General features: G+C 46.5%; 2 non-coding genes across 2 annotated transcripts; both read right to left on the bottom strand.

The window, feature by feature from the left end:
- Positions 1 to 284: 284 nt before the first annotated feature.
- Positions 285 to 356, bottom strand: trnag-ucc (transfer RNA glycine (anticodon UCC)). The gene has a single exon. It is a non-coding gene; the product is annotated as a tRNA-Gly (tRNA).
- A 3,146-nt stretch (positions 357 to 3,502) lies between these two features.
- trnag-ucc (transfer RNA glycine (anticodon UCC)) lies at positions 3,503 to 3,574 on the bottom strand. The gene has a single exon. It is a non-coding gene; the product is annotated as a tRNA-Gly (tRNA).
- Between the last annotated feature and the right edge of the window lie 1,555 nt (positions 3,575 to 5,129).

Raw genomic sequence — 5,129 nt, 5'->3', positions numbered from 1 at the left:
GGTTATAGTCCAACTAGCTTTCGGAGCAATCCTAAAACTAGTGCTTCCAAATAAAGCTGTTGGACTGCAACCTGGTGTTGAGTGATTTTTAAGTTTATCCTGGATTAAACTTTCACTCACTGTGTGGTGATTTCTATCATCTCTCAGAGTTTTATCGAGTCATTTTCTCATACTGGAAATATAAAAGCAGCGGGTTTTATCAGTGTGATGTGCAGATGTTAGTGTTTAATTACCACTGAAGTTTTCGGCTCTTTTGGTTAGGAATGGTTTTAAAATTCACAGTTTGCGATGGCCGGGAATCGAACCCGGGTCAACTGCTTGGAAGGCAGCTATGCTCACCACTATACCACCATCGCTACAGCACGCAGTCGCCTAGAAATCAGCTGATGTGCAATAATAGTTCTTGACTCTAAATTCCGATGTTGTTTTGTTGGAAATTTTGCAGTGAAATATTAGAATTGAGAAGTCATAAAAGACTGAGATTTACTGAGTGGGTAGGTCTCATTATGCCCCGCCTCACTTTTTAATACACACAAAGCAGTATTTCGGATTTCTCATCATCCGAAATCAATCAATAACAAAAATAGCACGAAAATCCCAGGGCAACCCTGGAACGATCACACAATTAAAACTTGTGAAGTTCTCAGAAAGGGTCACCTGACCGGACCGTGAACTCTGATTTCTCTTCATACAGCTTTACCACCGACTTCGGGTTTGGGTTCGGACTTACTGCATCCGCAGTTCTTTCGGGTTTTAAAACTGGGAAAGGGTTTTTGGAATACAAAAGGGCAAAAAAAAAAGGATCCGTTAGACTGAGGCCATGCTGCAGTAATTGTGGAGAGGAGGGAATTCCGGGTAACAGTTCCGGAAGCAGAACCCTCTCGAGGAATATGTATTAATTTGAAGTTCGATCCCGTTGATCGATTTGCAGTTTTCTCTTTGACTTTGTAGAAGAGGGGGAGGTGTCAGTCAGCAGTAAGGGGTTTTCACGGGAGGCCATGATTTGGAGATGCCAGTGTTGGACTGGGGTATACAAAGTTAAAAATCACACAACACCAGGTTATAGTCCAACAGGTTTAATTGGAAGCACTAGCTTTCGGAGCGCTGCTCCTTCATCAGGTGGTTGTCCGAAATCTAGAGCTTCCAATTAAATCTGTTGGACTATAACCTGGTGTTGTGTGATGTTGAACTTCACAGGAGGGGGGTAGTCATGGGCAGAGGTTTAGTGAAGGTCGCTTCCACTGATGTGGGAAGGCAGTGCACGCAAAAGCCTCCCTGCCCTAGATAGGTTACCTGAACCACGATGGGCTTTCCAAGGTCAAGGGGTGCAGAGTGCTGAGGCCGCTGTTATAATTTAGTTACCAGCGGTCCCAAGTCCTTGGGATGCCGTGGCGCCTTAATGATAAATGGGATTGTGTGGAACCAAGACAGGGTCGTGGCAGAACAGTGTTGAGAGTGTGTTGCTGGAAAAGCACAGCAGGTCAGGCAGCAGGGAAATCGATGTTTCGGGCTCCAGCATCGGCAGACTTCCCTGTCTCCGAGCAGAACAGTGTTATCCGCTTAGGTATTGAGGAGGGCTTCCGCAGCTACTCCCGCGGGTCCCACGAAACACAAAGCGCTAGCCGGGAGGGCAAGGCGAGGGGGTGGATGGGTCAGCAAGCTCAGAGTAGTGTGATCCCGGTTCGTGAGGGGAAAAAAGAAAACGCGATGCGATGAAATTGACATAGGAAGTGAAATTGACTTTGTCAAAGCAACCCAGCGCAGGCATGGAGGGGCGGTGGGCAAGATGGAAAGCACGGGGTCAAGAGAGGGCACAGACGGCGGTGTAAGGGCATGACCAAGTGTTAACGTTCATGGTGTGGTAGGGGGAGGAAGGTCGGGTCTGCAGGCAATGATAGTCTCCAGCTTAGAGTCATGAGAACCCGGAATCACTGTGTATGTGCCTGTGTGTGTGGGTGCATGTGTGTGTAACTGTGGCTGTGTGTGTGTGTGTGTCTGTGTGCGTGTGCATGTAGAGATGTGCGGGTCTGTGAGAGTGTGTGTGTATGCATGTGTGTGTGTGTGTACATGTGTGTGTGTACTGGGGTATAAGAGGGTGCGTGAGTGGCTGTGTATGAGTGAGTTTATGAGAGAGAGCTTGTGTTTGACAGAGGGTATGCATGAGTGTGTGGGTCGGTAGGAGTGTGCTTTTGTGTGTGTGTGTGCGCGTGTGTTTGTGCGTGTACGTGAAATAGTATACAGTGCAGTGTTGTCACGTGTCGTGTAACATGAACCCAAGGTCCCAGTTAAAGCCATCCCCATGGCTACCGAACTTGACTATCAGCCTCTGCTTGGCCACTTTGCATTGTTGCCTGTCCCATAGTCTGCCTTGGAGGATGGTCACCCAGGGGTCCGAGACTGAAAGTCCCAGACCGCTGAAATGTTCTCCGACTGGGAGGTTAGAACCAGTCTGACTCAAGATTGGGACACAGACAGACTTTAACCTCACACCTTTAATGCATTGTCTGAGCTGAGATGGCACCTCTTGTTAGAAAATCTGAAGTTATCTCGAGAACGTAACTTTAAAACGGTTCTGAGATTCTCATATTAAAGAACGGAAACTAGCAAACCCATTATAAAAGATGAAAGGCTAAAACTAAATGTGTTTAATACATCATTTCAGCTGCATGATACTTTAATCCTTTTGCTATAAATACTGTGTCTTATGGTCCTTCTTATCATCAGGTTGATCTACATCGCAAACACTCCATCCATTCTTTATCCTTCAAAGAAAATCAGTCACGTTCATCAGACACTACCTTCCCTTAACAAATCCATGATGACTATCTCGGGTGATGACGTGGAGGAGCCGGTGTTGGACTGGGGTGGACAAAGTTCAAAATCACACAATACCAGGTTATAGTCCAACTAGCTTTCGGAGCACTCCTAAAACTAGTGCTTCCAAATAAAGCTGTTGGACTGTAACCTGGTGTTGTGTGATTTTTAACTTTATCCTGGATTAAACTTTCACTCACTGTGTGGTCATTTCTATCATCTCTCAGAGATTTATCGAGTCATTTTCTCATACTGGAAATATAAAAGCAGCTGGTCTCCATTCCTCCTATTTCTGACCTGCACCTAAAAAAATAACATGACCGATTCGATATGAGAAATAACGTTGTTTGGATATTTGTGAACTGCCCACCCACATTTCACTTGATATTAGGCTGTATTTCACAAACAACACTGAGAGTAATGTTGAAATGAGTGAAATCCGGAAACATTTCTTTTCAAATAAGATGGAAAACCAAGGAATTCTGCCATAACTCCAGTTTATGTGAATCGTGATCGACTGGACTCCTTAATCCTCCTGGGCGCATCCTCAACTTCAAAGTTGTGTCTGCACTCCAGAGGTCTGGCAACGTTGGTGTGGCTGACTCAGTGTGATGTGCAGATGTTAGTGTTTAATTACCACTGAAGTTTTCGGCTCTTTTGGTTAGGAATGGTTTTAAAATTCACAGTTTGCGATGGCCGGGAATCGAACCCGGGTCAACTGCTTGGAAGGCAGCTATGCTCACCACTATACCACCATCGCTACAGCACGCAGCCGCCTGGAAATCAGCTGATGTGCAATAATAGTTCTTGACTCTAAATTTCGATGTTGTTTTGTTGGAAATTTTGCAGTGAAATATTAGAATTGAGAAGTCATAAAAGACTGAGATTTGCTGAGTGGGTAGGTCTCATTATGCCCCGCCTCACTTTTTAATACACACAAAGCAGTATTTCGGATTTCTCATCATCTGAAATCAATCAATAACAAAAATAGCACGAAAATCCCAGGGCAACCCTGGAACGATCACACAATTAAAACTTGTGAAGTTCTCAGAAAGGGTCACCTGACCGGACCGTGAACTCTGATTTCTCTTCATACAGCTTTACCACCGACTTCGGGTTTGGGTTCGGACTTACTGCATCCGCAGTTCTTTCGGGTTTTCAAACTGGGAAAGGGTTTTTGGAATACAAAAGGGCAAAAAAAAAGGATCCGTTAGACTGAGGCCATGCTGCAGTAATTGTGGAGAGGAGGGAATTCCGGGTAACAGTTCCGGAAGCAGAACCCTCTCGAGGAATATGTATTAATTTGAAGTTCGATCCCGTTGATCGATTTGCAGTTTTCTCTTTGACTTTGTAGAAGAGGGGGAGGTGTCAGTCAGCAGGAAGGGGTTTTCACGGGAGGGCATGATTTGGAGATGCCAGTGTTGGACTGGGGTATACAAAGTTAAAAATCACACAACACCAGGTTATAGTCCAACAGGTTTAATTGGAAGCACTAGCTTTCGGAGCGCTGCTCCTTCATCAGGTGGTTGTCCAAAATCTCGAGCTTCCAATTAAATCTGTTGGACTATAACCTGGTGTTGTGTGATGTTGAACTTCACAGGAGGGGGGTAGTCATGGGCAGAGGTTTAGTGAAGGTCGCTTCCACTGATGTGGGAACGCAGTGCAGGCAAAAGCCTCCCTGCCCTAGATATGTTACCTGAACCACGATCAAGGTCAAGGGGTGCAGAGTGCTGAGGCCGCTGTTATAATTTAGTTACCAGCGGTCCCAAGTCCTTGGGATGCCGTGGCGCCTTAATGATAAATGGGATTGTGTGGAACCAAGACAGGGTCGTGGCAGAACAGTGTTGAGAGGGTGTTGCTGGAAAAGCACAACAGGTCAGGCAGCAGGGAAATCGATGTTTCGGGCTCCAGCATCGGCAGACTTCCCTGTCTCCGAGCAGAACAGTGTTATCCGCTTAGGTATTGAGGAGGGCTTCCGCAGCAACTCCCGCGGGTCCCACGAAACACAAAGCGCTAGCCGGGAGGGCAAGGCGAGGGGGTGGATGGGTCAGCAAGCTCAGAGTAGTGTGATCCCGGTTCGTGAGGGGAAAAAAGAAAACGCGATGCGCTGAAATTGACATAGGAAGTGAAATTGACATAGGAAGTGAAATTGACTTTGTCAAAGCAACCCAGCGCAGGCATGGAGGGGCGGTGGGCAAGATGGAAAGGACGGGGTCAAGAGAGGGCACAGACGGCGGTGTAAGGGCATGACCAAGTGTTAACGTTCATGGTGTGGTAGGGGGAGGAAGGTCGGGTCTGCAGGCAATGATAGTCTC

Source organism: Chiloscyllium plagiosum, unplaced genomic scaffold, assembly GCF_037043375.1.
Source record: "Chiloscyllium plagiosum isolate Xiang-an unplaced genomic scaffold, Cpla_swu_hap1 HiC_scaffold_12, whole genome shotgun sequence".
NCBI lineage: Eukaryota > Metazoa > Chordata > Chondrichthyes > Orectolobiformes > Hemiscylliidae > Chiloscyllium > Chiloscyllium plagiosum.
This window is presented reverse-complemented; position numbering and strand designations above follow the sequence as displayed.